A 19497-nucleotide genomic window follows, 5' to 3' on the forward strand; every position below is an offset into this window, starting at 1 on the left:
ATTTTAGTAGATTTTTAAGTGCACAATAATGTTTATTACCTATATATTTATAACTATGTAACAAAACACCTAAATCTTTTGCTTCTATAAAACTGGTCTTAGTCATTGATCAACCAACCTTCCCCCACTTCTTTCTCCCCAGCTTCTGGTAGACTTAAACATTTTTATTTAAAAAAAAAAACAACACCCAATCAAAAACAACAACAACAAAGTGAGATGTTTAAAATGAGGCTGAGGAAATGACTCCATAACTAAATTTCTTCTTGTCCAAGCACCAATACAGATTCCAATAACCCAAGTCCATGTAAAACAAAACAAAACAGCAACAGCATTAGAAAATGGGGGCCCTGCTCACCTGTAATCCCAGGGCTGGGTGAGATCAGCCAACCTAGGTAAAGTATGAGCTGAACTTTGTCTCAGAAAGAGAGGTGGAAAACAACTGAGGAAGATGCCAGTAACCAGATAGCCTGCCTGTGCCTGTACACACACATTTGTAGGTGAACACGAACATGTGCACAAACCAACACAAATCCTCTGATTAAATTCATTAAGCTTGGCTCTTCGCTTGATGAATTTACATTTTTTACTTTACTGGTTCTTTCATTGTCAATTAGATCATCTCCATAATCAGAGGATGCCATATGAATGGAGTCTTCAGTCTAAAATATTACTTATTTTCTAACATATATGTTTAATTTTTCTATTGCTGTGTTTCCAAAGTTTTGGCTTGTTTTATTTTATTTTATCACTATTGAAGTATTTTCTGCTTTTTTGTGTTTTAAAACTTATTATTATTATTATTATTATTATTATTATTATTATTATTTTACTCATGTGCTTACTTAAAATTGTTTGTTTGCGTTTGCGGATTTAGCTCACTGGGGGATTGTTTTCTTAGCAAGCACAATACCCTGGGTTCTATCTCTAGGACCAAAAATATAAGTATGTAAGTATATAATAATTATGTTTGTTTAGTTTCAAGATATTTTTAATTGACATTATTCTATATTTATACAGAAAATATTTTATGTCACTTAAAAATCTTTCAATTTATTTAAATTATTTATACTCCAAAGTATAAATATCTTTATGAATGCTCTCTATATAATTTAAAAGAAGCATTATTTGACTAACTTTAGGCGAGGTGTTCTAAATTTTGTTAAATTGACAAATAGTGTTGTTAAGTAATTTTGTAGCCCTTTAGTTTTTATTTTATTTATTTATTTATTTTTGAGACAGAATTTCTCTGTCTGTAGCCTTGAATGTCCTGAAACTTGCTCTATTGACCAAGTTATCCTTGAACTCACAAAGGTCCGCCTGCCTCTGCCTTCTGACTGTTTGAATTAAAGGCATGTGCCTGTGCTACCACTGTCTTGCTAGCCCTTTAATTTTTTTCACAAATTCTATAGGAATATATTATTATTCACTGCTTTAGGATCCTTAGTTAATGAGAAAAAATCAATTCATTTTCTATTATTCTTTGATTACAAAAATACTGACAGCTAATATTTATAGTTTTACCTCCCTAATAAAGGTATGCACATTTACAATCTTTATATCATCTTAATGAGTTGTACCATTGTATCTATGAAAGTTTCTTCTTATCCTTGTTAAATATCTTTTCCAATCTGGCTTGTCTAATGTTAATGTGTATATGCAAAATATTCCCTTTGAGTAGAGCTTACATTGAGGCTTTTTCTATCATTTTTCTTATTTTTAGAAATTTTGATATTATAATATGATTACAATATTTCTCCCTTTTCTTTCTTCCCTGAAAACCCTTCTATGTACCCATCATATCATGTTCATTCATTGTTATTGCATGCATTTATGTATATATGTATGTGTCTATAAATATATATATACATATATGTATATATGCAATTCCTAAATATAACCTGCTCAGTCCATATAATGTTACCTGTATGTACATTTTGAGGGCGAACCACTTGGTGTACTCTTTCCTGGAGAGGGTTACCTCCCTGTTTCCAACTTTTCTCAGTTACCTTTACTTTGTACATTTATGGAACTGAATTATGAATTGATTTCTGGTTACTCTTGATAGTCCATGTTTCTTTGGCAAAAGGTATATATTCCTTGTTCTTTTTTTTAATTCTTTTTATTTATTTATTTTTTTAATTTATTTATTTATTAAGGATTTCTGCCTCCTCCTTATATTGATCCCATGGACTTATTTTATTTGTTTGTTTATTTATTTATTGACTAAGCATCACTGTTCTAGAAATATATTAGTGGAGATTTTGTTCATTTGTTCATTCATTGATATAATAGATATTTTTTGAGATGAAAAACTATGCTGGAATTTTTTCTAGTGCTAAGGTTTCTTTCTACACGTCATTTCCCAGATGAGCCAAGGAGACGCAAACTTACTTGCAAAGTACAGAACAGGGGAACAGAGAGCGCTGATAAGGGATGCCTGGAATAGACTTTGGGTAAGAGAAATGAGAACTTGTTTAAAATGGGGTGTGAACTCATAGTCAGTTTCAAAGTTCATTGTTTTTCTTCACTTCATTAAAGCAATGCAGAAGCCTAGAGTTTTTCAACATATAGGTAATAGAACTATGTCTGTTAAATATCTGTATGGGCTTGTTTCTTAGCCCAGGGATATCTCTTTTCTCCTGTCAGCATCTTTGTTGAGAGCTGCCTCATCTCTGAGAGTGTCAATTCAGGGCTTACATCAGTGATTAAATAAATAGCTTGAAAACATATTTTGAAGTGTAGGAAAGAGTACTATATCCGATAAAGAATCTTACTTATTTTTGAGACAGGGTCTCTTGAGTTCATGTAGCCCAGGAAGGACTCAATCTCACAGCATAGCTAAGAATGGCCATGACCAGAATCTTGATCATCCTATCTCTACCTCCCAAGTGACAGAATGTACCACCATGATTGACCCCATCTTATTTTATTGTTGGTGTGGCATTACATAATTTACAACGTACACATACAATCATTCTTCCATTTGACAATATACTTTGTTAGTCTTATGTCATTCTGAAGTAAAAGCTTGGTTTAGAACAGTTATAATATTTTATAATGGTTATACAGATAAATAATGAGAAAAAGAGACATATAGAAGGTATGGGAGAGACCAAGGCATGGGGTGTGGGGAGATACTCAACATTGATTTCAATCCATTCTTCAACATTTAATGCTCAGTTAGTGGTGGACAAAGATGGCTTCTATTTAATGCTGTGTCTCTAAGCTCTTTTAAGTCTTGTAGTGTTGGGAGCAGTGAGACCGCAGATCCTAAAATTCTTGTAATCCCCTGATCTGAGTGCCTACAGCTGCTCTGAGCATGAGACCTTCAGGAGTTCCTGATGGCAGGAGAGTGGTTTCTGGTGGGTTTGGCTGGGCCATGGCTATCTCTATATAATCTGCCCCTGAACACAATAAAGGGGGCATTCTTGGGGAATTCAAGGATTGCCCATGTCGCTGTCTCTCTGTCTGTGTGTGTCTGTGCATTTTAACCTCCAGCCCCTTTGCCCGAAGCTCGCGAACTGGGTTCAAACGCACCGAGCGCAGACATGGGAGCGAGGTGTGCAGCAATTGGAGGTCCCCACCGAGATATCGGAAACTAGAGAACGGGCATTGCAGTGTTAGTTTACCTATCTGGGTAGCTATAATTTACAAACAGAAGCAGCCTGTGATGAAGCTTCTTACACTGACCCCTATTTTCCCCCTTATATTTATATCTCAGCTACAGTGATCTCAGAGATCCCACTTTTAGATGGTTTGACTGAAAAAGGACTGTTCCTACCAGCCCCTTGCTTGAAAGGCAACGTTTCTTTGTTGTTGTCCTAAAATGTCTAATAATTTTATCTCTGGATCTTGTTGTTAGAACATATTCTGATGAGCAATACAATAAGAATCCAAGCTTTTCCTCACTGCTCACAGGATTGTCTCTTACTCCTGTCCTGCATGAATACTAGCCCCTGATTCATTTAACTTGATGTCCTGCATTCCTGGCACCATGTTGCTTTGTGCTCTATGTGAGGTTATGATAATAGAGGGCAGAATTATGAGCAGATCCCCGAATCTCTAGAAGAGTGAGGCAGGGCTATGAGTGTCCTTGTCTTGGTTTTACAGTCAGTTTGAGTAGGTGAAGAACCTCCCAAATGCCCACAGTTAGATTCAGAAGATATTTGTGTTCATGTTCCACCCTTGAGAATTACCAGTACGGAACAAAGTAGGAAATGTGGGCCTGGGTCACGCGGTAACAGCTGTGCTAAACTTCTCTAATGTGGCCCTGCCCAGTGTATTGTCAGTAGGTGAATCAGCTGATAGCCAGAGCAAGGAAGAACGCTGTCAGTACCACGTGGCACTTTCTGGAGCACTGAACACCTGAAAGACTTTGACTCAGCCCAGCATTATTGCCACAGCTGAAGGGCGTTTCAAGGACACAAGCTAAATATCCTGTGTTCCTGTTTTAGCACATCTCTGTATAGTATACATAAGGATGGTAAGACCCGTGCAGCAATCTGCATTTAATTTTTAATATACAAAATACCCTGACCAAATACAAAAGACCTCAAAAGGAAGGAGACAGTTTTGTATTTCATAGTACTTTCAGCTGTATTTTCCCTTCCATTGTGATCAAAGGGCTTTGCATTTTTACCTTGTATTGGTTTCTGCAAGTTCTGTGGCCACCCTTAAGAACGAACTATCATTGAACAAGGCTATAAAATAGGAAAGAATGACCCACACTACGAAGTCTTCCTATGCAAATCTCCTCTGGTAAATTTCTGATGCCCTAAGTAGTTGTTTAGCTGTCCAGATCTCTAAAAGAAAAAAAAAATCCCAAGGTTCCTCTAAAACCATTCTGACTTTGGATTGGACCCAGGTTTACACAAAAGCTTCCATCTCTTCCTCAACTGTAATACTAAATAAATAAAGCATGTATGGCCTGAAACTGAATTGCTGAATGCGTTTATCAGATTCCCACAGCAGTGGGAAGCCACAAAGAAAGACAAAACAGATTTTTTTCTTTTGAAATTCCATCTCTTTAGCTCCTCTGTGCTTCCTTTTCAAAGGGCAGACTTTAATTCTGCCAAAATCTTTGCAACAGCGCCAGCAAAATTTATCTCAAGCTTGGCAGCCAATATACATTATCCACAGGTTTCTGGCTAAACTATTAAAATTAATCAGGTGGCAAACTTTTATTTCTGAAGCTCTAATAAACAAGAGAACCAGATTCCCAGGGAGTGGGGTGGGTGGGGTGTGGAAATGTCAGTAAATATTGCAGGTTGATGAGGAGGAAATTCCATAAAATGTTGGGGATTGTACTCAAGATTTAGGCAAATAGACCTAAGTCTAAGTCGCATTTACAGTATATACGAAACCATTCATTTTTATTGAAGCATTACTCAATGAAGGAGAAAGCAAATCTATTCCAAATATAGCATTTTGAAAAAAATGTTCATGAGGTCATGATGGGAAGAAATATAGGTGAAAATTTTCTTGTGCACACCAAAATAACCTAAATTCCAGTAATTAGTCTTGATTTGGGATTTTTAGAAATGTGGTGCGAAATTGATATGCATACCAAATATTTTCTTTGACCCCTGTGTTTCTTCATCAGCATGCTGCTAGGAATATACAAATATCTCACTTTGTTCTGACATGGCTAGCTTCACTTCCAGTGTAAAGAATGGACAGATATTATCAGCGCTAAGGCTCCTCTTCACCTGGAGCAGTGAAAATCACTATTTACACAACATATCTTTACTTAGCTTAGGTATCTAAGGGGCCATGCAGAAAGTGTTCTCTGCCAAATTGTGTTGAGCATGCAGCATGTGAAAGGAATAAACTTTTGCTCTGTTAAGGTTTGGGTGTTTAGAATACAATTGCTAAGTCTTGCATCTTGCCTGAATTGATTAATAAAATTAGTATCACTGGTGTGATGTGATCAAAAAACACTAAAAATGCTAGAAAACAAGTTCTGGAGTAACACAAATGCTTTATCTTTGCAACTAAGAATCAATTGATAAAACTATTCTCTGTAGTAAGGAAAAGTTACATGTTTGTTGGGTTTCAGTCCCGGGGTATCAGGACAGAGGACGTGATGGTGATGTGCATTTGTGATTTTTTTTTTTTTTTACGTTTTTACTGAGACTACAAAGAAATCTATGAAACAATGGCCTAATTTCATGTAAGAATGTAAGAGAACAGAAAAAAAATTATTCAGAAATCTATAATCAGGTACAGTTGAAACATATTATTCTGAATGATAATAACAAGAGTATGAAATATTAGAGTAAAGATTTGGGCTTTGAATGCTAAAATTCTTTCATAAATTAATATAGAACATGGCAAATATAAGATTAAAAATGTGTTTCCCAGAAAGTATTTCCATTAATAAACACTTCAGGGCGAAAGCCATATTAAGAGGAATTTACCTTCTGTTTTAGAAAAATTCAATGTGCTCCTCCAAGAAGGTAGACTGTGAATCAAATAAGCACCTCTACATCTGCTCTTTACACTGTCTGCCTGCCAAGTAGTGGTCACTGATGAATGGTAGCTATGACTACTGAGTGACTCTAAATTCTATTATTTCTTCAGTTGTCTTCCACAATATATTAAGTAATAAGCAGGAAGAGTGAAAATAGTTTCCTAGATAGAAGGGTATTGTGATCCATTTTTAAAATAGAGGCTAATGGGTTCTATTAAGAGATACTAAATTTTTCTTCCTTCCTTCCTTTCTTTTACATATCAACCACACTTTCTCCTCCCTCCTCTCATTCCTTCCCCCCATTTCCATTCTACTCCCACCTCCTCTATCTCCATTCAGAAGGGGTAAGGCCTCTTATTAGAGTCATGATAGATCAAGTTAAGGCAGGACCAAGATCCTCCCCTTCCATCAAGGCTGGGAGAGGCATTCCACCACAGGCAATGGGTTCCAAAGAGCTAGCTTGATTCTAAATTTTAGGGTGAAATGGTGGTAAGGAAAAAAGCTTTGGGTTCTTTCTGTTAAGAGGAGAGAGAGTTTGTTCTTGGTATAGGAAGTAGGGAGATTTTGGATGATCACAAGAACCAATTGAAGTTGAAAAGATTATAGACATATTTTTAGTGTTTCTTCCATAATAAGAAGAGGCCTTGTGAAGAGGGATGTGCTGGCTGATGCAGATTCCAGTTAAGACTTTCATCTTCTGCCATATGGCCAGTGTCATTTCCAGGGTAAAATTTTCATTCAATTTCTTCCCTTGATGCACTATATGTAACAGTTTTCTATACCCACTCTCATTTAACATTTTGTGTAAACATGAAAAAGAAGAAAACCTTAGTTAAGCTAAATACTGACTGAGACTTAGTGAATTTGATACTGCCACATAGCCTGGCTTAATCTGATTACACAAGAAAATATATGGTATAAAATTTAAAGTGAATGGGAAAGTGTGGAATAAAAGAGTCTTCACGAAATATTAAAAGTCTGTCCCTGGCAAAATTAAGGGGGGGGGGTGGATTTTTAAATTGGAATCCATTTGAACTAATTTAAATATAATTTTACCATTCAGTTTTATAACATTAGTTGTTATTCAAATTCTGTTTTATTCCCATTTGATAAAATGAAGGATAGAAATAAAAACTGCCATGTAATTTTTTTTCATTTTAAAACTTATTCTTTAAAAATTCATACATGTATACAATGTATAATTAATCATAGCAACTCCTTACTGCCTTTGTGCAGCTCCCTCTGATTCTCCCTCCATATATCTTTCTATAATTTTATCTTCATAACTTCCTATTTTTATAGCCCGTGAAGTCCAAATAGTGCTTACCATGGTCATGGGATCATCTACTGGAAACATTAGGGTTTTCTAATGACCCATGTAGAAATGTTATATAAGGAGCCTTTCAAAAGGTAATTGCTGTACAAACACTTGATTTCTTTCTCCTGCAACATTATGTTTCTCTGATTGGAAAATGATAAGAAAGCTATCAAAGAGGAATTCTTTAGTAAATCAACTATTTTTCATGAAAAAGATACACAGGTATCAAAAATTGCCAAATCAACCAGGCATAAAATTTTAGTAGCTTATTATAGTGAAATTTAGGATATGTTTTGATATCTAGATATATGAGATATATATATATATATATATATATATATATATATATTGAATAATTACATTTTTTTTTCAGTGGAAAGAAAAGACTTAAGCCACACAAAACTTCTAGCAGGTTAAATACAATGATGAAGATTCTAGAAGATTATGATCACTTCCTAGATGTTATCAGTTCTATATGCGATACAGACCAATGATGGTTTGTATTCAAATCTATATGGGATTCAGACCAAAGATGGCCTGTTCATCTATTAATTCTAGACAAGTCTCTGCTATCTCTAATTCTCAGTTTCCTGTTTATAAAATGAGAAGGGGGCTGGAGAGATGACTCAGTGGTTAAGAGCATTGCCTGCTCTTCCAAAGGTCCTGAGTTCATTTCCCGGCAATCACATGGTGGCTCACAACCATCTGTAATGATGTCTGGTGCCCTCTTCTGGCCTGCAGACATACACACAGACAGAATATTGTATACTAAATAAACAAACAAATAAATAAATAAATAAAAAATGAGAAGGGTTGTTGACCTCATATATTCTATGTCAGGACTAGCAATAGACAGAAAATACAATTTTCATGACTGGTAGGTGCTCCATAGATTTTAGTCTTTAGCAATATTATCATCAATGAGCTAGTTGTTATAACTGTAAACTGTCGATTTAAAAGGCCTCTTATATGTGAATAGGGTTGTAAGAATGAATATAGTAGTTTCACAATATGAATTTGGTGAGTCTCTATTAAAATTTTATAAGCAATATAAGCTAAGATTCTCTTATTCTTAATGTCACACCAAATAAGCACATATATATTCAATATTGACTTCTATAAGAAAGACTCAAATTGATTGGATAGGTACTGAATGAGCATGTTTCTAATTTACCAAGAAGCCTTTCAGTCATCATTAAAGAAACATGTTTATCAAAGCTTTATTTTTGTTTATGTATTAAAATACCCTGATAGAGAACAATATAAAGGGAAAATGGTTTATTTCATCTCACAACTGCATGTTATAAGGCTTCAGTGTAGGGAAGTAAAGAAGGGGACCTGAAGCTGCTGTTCACAAACCAAGAACAAAGATATGTCATTGCAGGTTTATTGAGCAACTAGATTTATCTTAAAAAGTCTGGTAGTAGCGTAGTATTGTCCATAGTGAGCTGAGTCTTCCTTCATGAATCAAAGCAATTGACGTGCTTTGCCATGAACATGTCTACAGTCCAAAGTGGTCTACACAGTCCCTCACTGATACTTATCTTCTCAGGTGACTCAAGGTTGTTTTAAGTTGACAATTAAAGGTAACCCTTACAACACTCTATTGGTACTATAGAGAGCTATTAATAGGTGTTATCTGTTACTTAAAGATGTATTTAGTTTGTTGAATACGTTCTTTGGTGTGGGACCATAGTCTATATTCTGTCAATTATATTTTAAATAAATGCTGATTGGCCAGCAGTAGGAAGTATACGCGGGACAACCAGACAGGAAATAGAGGTGGGTCAAGGAGATCAGGAGAATTCTGGGAAAAGGACGCAGTCCTGGCCCAGACACAGAAGAAGCAAGATGTGACTGTCTGAAAAAGGTACCGAGCCATGGGGCTAACATAGACAAGGATAATGAATGGGCTAATATAAGTTATAAGAGTTAATAAGAAGCCTGCGCAAATGGGACAATCAGTTTACAACTAATGTAGACCTCTGTGTGATTTCTTTGGGACTTAACAATTGCAGGAACCTGGCAAGACAGAAACCCCGACAACAGTCTTGATCTAATTAATTATTTAATTTAATTACATGCCTACCTAGTCAATGAATACTTCATTATGTTCTGGAAAAATGCCTATAAAGGCAATAGAAAATTCTCCTCAACTTATAACCAAGTCTCATAAAATACAGAACTACCCCAAAAACTCTTCATTTCTGTCACCAACTTTGCTACGACATTTTTTTTCTGACAGGATGATAGTAATGGCTTTACTTTATAAGAAGGAGTGAGAATGACTTTCCCATACTGATACCAACAATAACAAAAAATGGGGCTTGATTAAAATTTTAACTGAATGAATTAATGAGTAGAAACTGAAATCATTTTGGACTAGCCTTTTGTTTTTATATATAGAATTTTATTGAAGATAACTCTATAAATGTAGGAGGTATTTTAAGTTGTCACTAATATGATCTGAGATTAGTTAAATTTGTTTATGTAATGCTGTCAACATTTAAATAAATTAAATAACATTTGATATCCTTAGTCTTGAAAAGATGCACTTTTACTTTTTAGTTTATACTTCTTGAGTTACCAGATACCAGAAGTCCGAATGCCTGAAATTTTGTGATTTCACAAATTTGGGTGACAAATATAACAATGGCAGTCAGACCTATGGAGAACTTTCATTCATTTAAATTGGGAAGAAACCCAAATAAACAACAACAACAACAAAAAGATAAAGGCTTTGTCAAAATGCTTTGAGAATATTTTCTCTGGTATTTGCAAAGCATGAAAGACATATAAAAGATGCCATAAGGATATCCTCACTATCCATTGCATAAAGCAAAAATTAGCAAGGTAGACAGGGGCTTGGGTTCTAAATTAATCTATTTGGAGCAGAAATTCTCATCCAATACAAACAAGGAAAGCAACATAGGAAACTAAATCAAAATAAACCAGTATGCAATTCAGGTTAGCCTACTAAGATCAAACCTGAGTATGTCAATGAACTATCCCTTAAAAGATGGATTCCTGGCTTCTAATACTTGACAGAATAATTTATCTACATTTATTGAATAACTTGGCTACATTAAGCTCACAAGTTTGTTTCTCTTTGAATTTATTAGGGTGAATGCTCCCTGGTAGTCAACTGTATACTCTTTCCTGATGATAACGTTACTTGCTTATTCTTTATTGAAATCAACATACCTGTACTTTTGTGACAGCTGCATTTTGGTGTATTTCTAAATGAAATTTATTACTATCTTACTTTGTGAATGTCTCTATCTATCATCTATCTATCTATCTATCTATCTATCTATCTATCTATCTATTATCTATTTATCTATCATCTATCTATACATAGTTATTAAGTATGTGAAATGACAGTCATGCCTTTTAACAATAGATACAAAAGCTTTCACAAATGCATACCTTTGCTTAAAAAGAGATCTATTTTTAGGGACTTTCTTATTAACAGCTACAGTTAAGTATTTGTTCATATTATTTTATTATGGACTTGCTCATAAAGTACAAATACTTACAATTTAAGCAGTAATTAGAGAAATGGTGTGGGTATGTGAGAGGACATTATACAGTCATCAAAATTGTTTACACAGAATGCTTGAATTATGTAGAAATAATTAGTATGTAATATTAGAGGAAAAGAGTTGAGTATTTCAGGGTCTATGTTTGCTTGTTTGTATGCATATACATTTTCCAGAATACATTTATGAAAACATTAAAGAAATAAATGTTTTTTATTCATTTGTCGTTTGTTTCTGAATCGCCAAGCCTGGAAAATTTATGGAGAATAGACGTGTATTAAGATTATAATTCTGGAAACTTAGAATTGCAAGTGTTGTCATCTGTTCTGCTTCTGTGACATTTTTTTACTGTTTTAAATTGTAGTGGGAAATGGAAGGATGGGGCAAATGATGAAAAGACAGAACATAGATGTGGATGTGTTTATTGTACCCCACTCCAACCTACCAAAGGTGGAACTCATTTCTGTGTGAAAAGTATTTATTTTATTCATGAGGACTCTGCCCACGGATCTCAGACTTCTTCCACTGTACTTTCTTTCCCAAACTTCCAGATTTAGGAATTTAAGTTTTAATGCATACACTATGGGGGGAAATGCTCAAATCACAGCTGAAACATAACAAATATTAAACCATGCATACATACATAACAAATATTGACATAACAAACATTAAAATATTATAGGCTGCATTGTGTCTCTAGGGCTCATGTCTTAAAGACTTCACATTTTCTATCTCAGAATGTGCTTTTTGTTTTGATAGAAATTATCTTAAGAAGTAATATCATGTCATCAGTGTTGGGATCTAATTCAGGACAAGGGCTATTCTTACCTGAATAGGAGGTGAGGATGTGAGTATAAGACACTAGCTACAAGAAGGAGATCACCATTAAGAGGAGTCTATATAAGTAACATATAAACAGAAAATGTACTTACATTTTCCATCTTCCTAGACCCACATAATCAAACAGCAACTGTATTAATTACAACACTGTTTGGTTGATGGCTCGGGCTTATTTTTAGCTATCTCTTACATCTTAAATTAACCCATTTCTATTAGTCTATGTATTGCAATGTGGCTATGGTACTAATTTATTTCTACAAGTCTTGCTTCCTTGGTGTCTGTCTGGCATCTTATCTGAATCTTCCTTCTTTCTCTCAGTGTCTCTGCTGTAACAAGATAGGGCCTGCTTGTTGTTTGTGGTTTTTGTCCCACCCAGTACCCCACAACTGTTTAGCTCCAAAGAAAATCACACATAGGTCTTCATAAATTATAAGCTGAATGGCCCATTAACTCTAGCCTCTCACTGGCTAACTCTCACATCTTGATTAACCCATTTTTCTGATCTATGTTAGCCATGTGGCTCAGTACCTTTTTTCAGTGAGGCAGATCACATCCTGCTGCTTCTGTGGTCTGGGCAGGAGTGGGAGGAATCAACTTCCTCCTTCCAAAAATTTTCCTGTTCTCATTACATCATTTCTATTTCCTGTCTTGTTTTCCTGCCTATACTTCCTGCCTAGCCAATCAGCATTTATTTATAACATGATTGACAGAATACAGACAATTCTCCTGCACCACTCTGCTTGGATTTTTCTTCCTGTCTATGTCATTAGCCAAAACAGCTTTATTCATTGACCAATAAAAGGAACACATACATGGAAGGACATCCCACATCAATAATCAATTCTTCTGATTTCTTTCTAGGACCCCTTCAGTTCAGAATTTTGAGGAAAGACATTTCTATTGCTGAAATCACTTGTACCACACTGCCTTTTGCTTTGTGAAGGCAACTGAGTCAAACTAGTGGGACACCTGTGTGAGCAGGACTTATGAGTGCTCTTTATTTTATTCATTTGCATGTATTCACCAAGGTTTTAGTAGCAGCATAACATCTGGGTACCAGGCATATTTCCCTTAGAGTTAAGGGGATTTCTTTTTACAAAGTACTAGGATCCTGTTGATGGCTTTAAAATGAATTCTCTATGGCTATGACTTCCTGACATGAACATATGTCCTGAGAGGCCAGAACTTTTAGCCAAAGAAGTATTGCAATCTACTTGCTTGTTATTCCTATTGGAACCGTGGACAATCCTGATGTCTTATGAGCTGACATTTAAATGGCACCAGTTCTTAATGTACACAGACCTCTCTCTTGTATTACAAAGCACAATTTGCACTATGGCTGCAGTAAAGATTTCTGGTTATTTCCATCACCTCTGAAAAGCATCATTTCTGAATGCTAAGTGGAGATTTTCTTCTGAAAATAAAAAAATTAGTATTCTATTCTTTTGATTCTTAACAGTATTGCCAGACATTTGTTTTAAATCTCCACAATTGTTTCTTTGCAATCATGCATATTTCTATCTCTTTTCTCCCCATGATCAGTTTGTTCCACAAACACATGTAGTCTTCTATCTCACATCACTAAAAAAAACTAAATCAACTAAATATAAGAGAAAATAGATCTCAACTGCAGATATTATTTTATAGATTTATTTATTTGTTTGTTATAAAAAAGAGGGAGTTGGAAAAGAGAGAGAAGCCAGGAGAATAAGCATTAATAAAAACTCCTTCATTTGAGGAAGTAAAATTGGTATCTTATGATTAAAAGGGCAGCGAAGGCTCTGTGAAGTACAATGAATGTCAGTTGGTTTGTCTCCTGAACTTGACCGTAAGAATATTGTAAAGCACTATTGTGTCTCTCTAGCTCCTTTAGATAATCCACTAACTTCCTGTCACTTTGACTATTCTATTTCTATTCTAGACATTGTCTATTATAAGTAGTGGTATCAATGTCAAAGAACTGTAACCTAAGAGTTAACATGATGACTAAAATGTCACAAGAAAACGTTTCTTTAATAAGTAATTTTGTTAATGAAGGTTTCTTAGACAGTCTGTGTCTTCCAAAATACATTTCAACAGAAAAAAATCACATTGATTACAAATCTAATGGGATAGACTCTTTATATCTACAATCTCATTCAATGAGTCTAATACTGCTAATAGGTAGGAATGAGTATTGCGATTTTACTTGGCAGGAGATTCAGGCTGATAACGTGTGAGTAACCAATCACATGAATCCAATATTAAATAACAAAAGTGAGATTTGAGTGTAGGACCATTTTGTTCAGAAAGAGGAAATCCAGAGAAAACATATTTTTTGAGGAAGCCTCTACTTAGGAAACATCTTCTTCCCACCTTGGTTCCCTTAGTTCCATCAGGTTTGGATCTAGGTTGAAGGATGTATCCTGTTACCACAAAGACATGATCTTTGAAATAGTGTTTCCAACAGGATCAAAGGTACTTTATTGAAGAGATATTTTTCTATATGTTTCAAAACACAATGGTCAGCTTTGAAGAACCAATTTATTAAATATACAATGGATATTTAATTGAGAAAAACAACCACATTTTCAGAGATCTGTGTTTGTTCTTGTATTTGAATCTCTTCCACATTAGTTTGTTATTTATTTATTTATTTATTTATTTATCTTTTGGATTTTCGAGACAGGGTTTCACTGTAGTTTTGGAGCTTTCCCTGGAACTAGCTCTTGTAGACAAGGCTGGCCTCGAACTCACAGAGATCTACCTGCCTCTGCCTCCCAAGTGCTGGCATTAAAAGTGTGTGCCACCACTGCCCAGCCTCACATTTGTTTATTTAATGTCTTCCTTCTGCCCATCTGCACTCCTATGATTTTTCCTCCATGTTCACAATGAGAAAGGGTAGCTTGGTTGCTTTTGTATTGTTATGGTAAGACATCATTGTTTACTATGGATTTACAATATCAGAAGGTTAGACTTCATGACAGTCATAGTTGGGAGCATGGCAGCCCATAGGCACGCATGGTGCTGGAACAGTAGTAGCTCAGAGCTCACATCTTGAAACAACTGCCATGCAGAGAGCAAGCTAACTGGGAATGGCATGGACATTTAAAACAGCAAAGCAGGCCCCCAGTGAGCTCCTCGAACAAAATCACATCTAATCCTTCTCAAATAGTTCCACCAACCCAGATCAAAATTTTTAAATATGTGAGCTTCTGAGGAACTTTGTCATTAAAAACACTACAGGGTAGAATGATGAAACCTAGATGGTCTTATTTATAGTATGGAATGCAGGGACTCACTGAGCCTTCTTGATCCAGATACCTTAGAAGGAACGATGAGAGTAAAGCAGAAGTCAAAGAAATCACTTGGAGATATATATATATATATATATATATATATATATATATATATATATGAAGTAATAAGGCGGCGGCGGGGCTGAGTCCCCAACACCCCGGCCGCCTGCACGGCTAGCTTATGCCCCGAAATAATTACACGGACACTGTATTCTTTTAAACACTGCTTGGCCCATTCTCTTCTAGGCTAATTCTCACATATTAATTTAGCCCATTTCTAATCATTTGTGTATGGCACCCCAAGGTGCGCTTACCAGGAAGATTCTAGCCTATGTCCATCCTGGGTCGGAGCTTCATCCCGGGAGCGGGGCATGGCGTCTCTCTCAGGCGTCTGCTCCCGAGAGGAGAGTTGTCGAGACTCTGCCCTCACTTCCTCTTCCTCCCAGCGTTCTGTTCTGTTTACTCCTCCCACCTAACTTCTAACCAATAAAATGGGCCAAGGCAGTTCCTTTATTAGCCAATGACCTTCCTCCATCATATATATATATATATATATATATATATATATATATATATATATATATAATCATATTGCTATCATGATATTTGGTCCTTATAATACATATACTAGGTAAAAATCAATATCAATTTCATCTTCTGGGAAAAATTTTGAGAGAACTGCTCCAGGATATTCAGTTAAGATGAAGAGTTGGGTTTGTACTGTATCTTCTGGGAAAGTTCTTAACTTCTCGGAATGCTAGGATCAAAAGGCTTAGATTATCTTTTCTATTGATTTATTTCTTTATTTTCCCCACAATTTTTCTTAGAGGTATTGGCTAATGGGTTCAGTAGTTTGGGGCTAGAACTTATGGCTCTGTGTTTCTATTAAACTCTTCGATATGGGGATCCTGGTCGTTCCTGAGCCATACTCAATGATAATGGAAGTCTGTATTAACTAGAAAGACTTCCACTGTGCCATATACAATTTAGTTCAACCATAATGAGAAGCCCAAGTCTCCCTAATTGATATGTTTTTAATCTTATACCATTAGACTTTTGCACAACTTTCTACTCTGTGTAAAAATTATTCTTCAAAATTTTCCCCAAATATAACAATTACAACCCTTCTTATAATGATTGACTAATTAATATTTCCCAATGTTTAAATGAGTAGAAATTAATTTTTGTTTCATAGTCTACAAACTTCACAGCCTGAAGGTATCCATGTTATTTATTTATATCTTGCATATCATCATAGAACCTTCATCTGGTGATGGATGGAGATAGAGACAGAGACCCACACTGGAGCACTGGACTGAGCTCCCAAAGTCCCAATGAGGAGCAGAAGGAGGGAGAACATGAGCAAAGAAGTCGGGACCACGAGGGATGCACCCACCCACTGAGACAGTGTAGCTGATCTATTGAGAGCTCACCAAGACCAGCTGGACTGTGACTGAAAAAGCGTGGGATAAAACTGGACTCTCTGAACATGGCGAACAATGAGGGCTGATGAGATGCAAAGGACAATGGCACGGGGGTTTGATCCTACATAATGTGATGGCTTTGTGGGAGCCCAGCCAGTTTGGATGTTCACCTTCCTAGATATGGACGGAGGTGGGAGGTCCTAGGTCTTACCACAGGGCAGAAAACCCTGACAGCTCTATGGACTGGAGAGGGAGGGGGAAAGGAGTGGGGGGAGGGGGAGAAGAGTGGGAGGAATGGGCGTAGGGTGGGAGGAGGGGGAGGGAAATGGGAGGCTGGGAGGAGGTGGAAACTTGGTTTTTTTTTTTCTCCTTTTCTCAATAAAAAAAAGAAAAAAAAAGAAGTCTATGCCATCACAATTTCAGATGTTGTGAACTCCTCTTTTGCTTTCTTTCTTTCCTTTATTCTTCTGTCACTTCCTTTCTTTTTTGATGTGTGCTAGGAATTGACCTGGGATTTTCAAGGTGAATTACAGTTTGTTACATCTTCTTTTGTTTTTACTTGCTAATCTTTATTATTAGCACATGATTCACTGCTGCCTGTGTGACAAGTCTCCTCCCTCAGGGAGTGAAGGAGTCAAGTAGATGATCCGACAATGCATTGGGCAGAAGTGTGATTCTCCCTTTCATTTGTATTTTTTTTTTAAAACTTCACATCAATTACTGACCTTTCTTGATGCGGTCATTTAGAACAGACATGGCACTTCCCAAGTCATGATTGTAAGCACTCTCATCTCTAGATTCCTTCTAGATCGCATTTGTGAAATAATCCCAGTTTACCACATCTATGCTATCATAGTATAGTAAAAGTCCCATTTCTTTTCAAAATATGATATACAAAATCAAGATATTTTGCTGGGGAAACTAGGGTAGGAAAGGAAAGTAGCAGAAGAAAATGTGGTCTATATGGATCAACAAAGTATACAGATGTTGAATGATTAGTGCCCAGGACTAGTAAATCTGTAATCCAAGATATTTCAAGAAAAGAGCAAGAGACCTGATAGACACATAGGAAGATGTATTTCTGTGCCCTAAAGGATCGTCTGGACGCTGTTATCTCAACTGTTTTCCAAGGATGATTTGATTTATGTTAGGAGTCATAGGTTGAGCAAATGTTTATCAGGTCTGTACCAGGATCAAGTACAAGCATGTCATGAATACAGAGAAGCTTCCACATGTAAATGGTAGGTTTTGCTCACTTCTTGAACAATGTGACCCATCTTAACCTTCAAGGAAGTCTGTTATTATGGAGCTCCTTCTTTTTCCTTTAACTCCGGAAAAATATTTATCCCCTTGCTTCTTCAGTGCTTACGTGAATTATGCAGAAGCTAGCAGGAGTTGGTTAATTATTCAAATGTGCTTATTATACATAAGCAGAATGTTGGTTCTGTCTCTATTTGCACATAAGTATTTATTTTTTATGAACCTATTTCCCATCAGTGGAGATAAGAGAATAGAATTAGCACATTTGTCCCATTTATTGTTACAAAATATGAACTTAAGATCCGTATACTGATTTAGGAAAGCATTTTCCTAGGAGTCTATGATGAGTCCTGGTAGAAGAAAAATTTTAGTAACAAATACCCTTGCGGGATTTTCCATTAAACAACAGCACTGGGGAGAAATGACATGGCTCTTAGGGAATCTGTTAAGAAAGGACAGAAATATGCACATCTTTAGAGATACAGAGGCATAGGATAAATTATCTGTAGGAAAGGGATAGGGAGGGACAGCATGGGCATGATATTTCCCTATGCCATAGCACCTTGAAGAAATCAGAAATGTTGAAGGAGGAGAAACAAGAAAATGTAAAGACTGTTTTAGGTGATTATGCACAAATCTTTATGTAGCTTTGAAGGTGGAAAAAGAAGGGGCCATTCTTAAAGGTGTTGAGCTAATTGCATTTGCTAATTGCATTTTCCTGTATTGACACTCCCTCACCCAGAATGATAGCTTGGCCTGGAAAGGACTAGTGCTTTCAGAGGCAGCCAGGAGGAGAGCCCAGAACCTGTGTTGGGCTTTCTGCCATTTTTGCCAAATGTTTATCTTCCTTGTAAACCAGGAACAGGTGCCACACACTCTGAGCTCTTTCTACTCAGATGGAATTAGAAATTAGATTGAATCTGTCTTTGGAGGTATTTCTTAATTTGTCTGTATTGATGGATCCATAGTCTAACCTACATTGGGGATATGTGACATGACTTTAGGTTGCATGACAGTGAATAATATCAAGCTTAAGATATCTATACTTTTTTGACTTTTCTTATGCATAAGGCAATTTAAACTGAATATACATTTGTAGGGTCAATATAAGAAAAATGTACCTAAGTCATATTGCTAAAATAAATTTGTTTAAATTATTACTTATTTCTAAAATAATTATAAACACAATATTAGATCAATATGCACATGTGGAATTTGTAAAGATAACATTCAAGTGATTGCCATTTGAGAATCTCCAACATGTGACACAGTAAGACCAAAAGGAGATAGGGCCATAGTTCCAAAGATCAGTTTCTTTGCCTGAGGTCAGATAATAAATTCTAAATTATGGGATGCATGCTAG

This window comes from Microtus oregoni, unplaced genomic scaffold, assembly GCF_018167655.1.
Source record: "Microtus oregoni isolate MIOR12 unplaced genomic scaffold, Mior012 000015F_ref0000493, whole genome shotgun sequence".
NCBI classification, from domain to species: Eukaryota; Metazoa; Chordata; class Mammalia; order Rodentia; family Cricetidae; genus Microtus; species Microtus oregoni.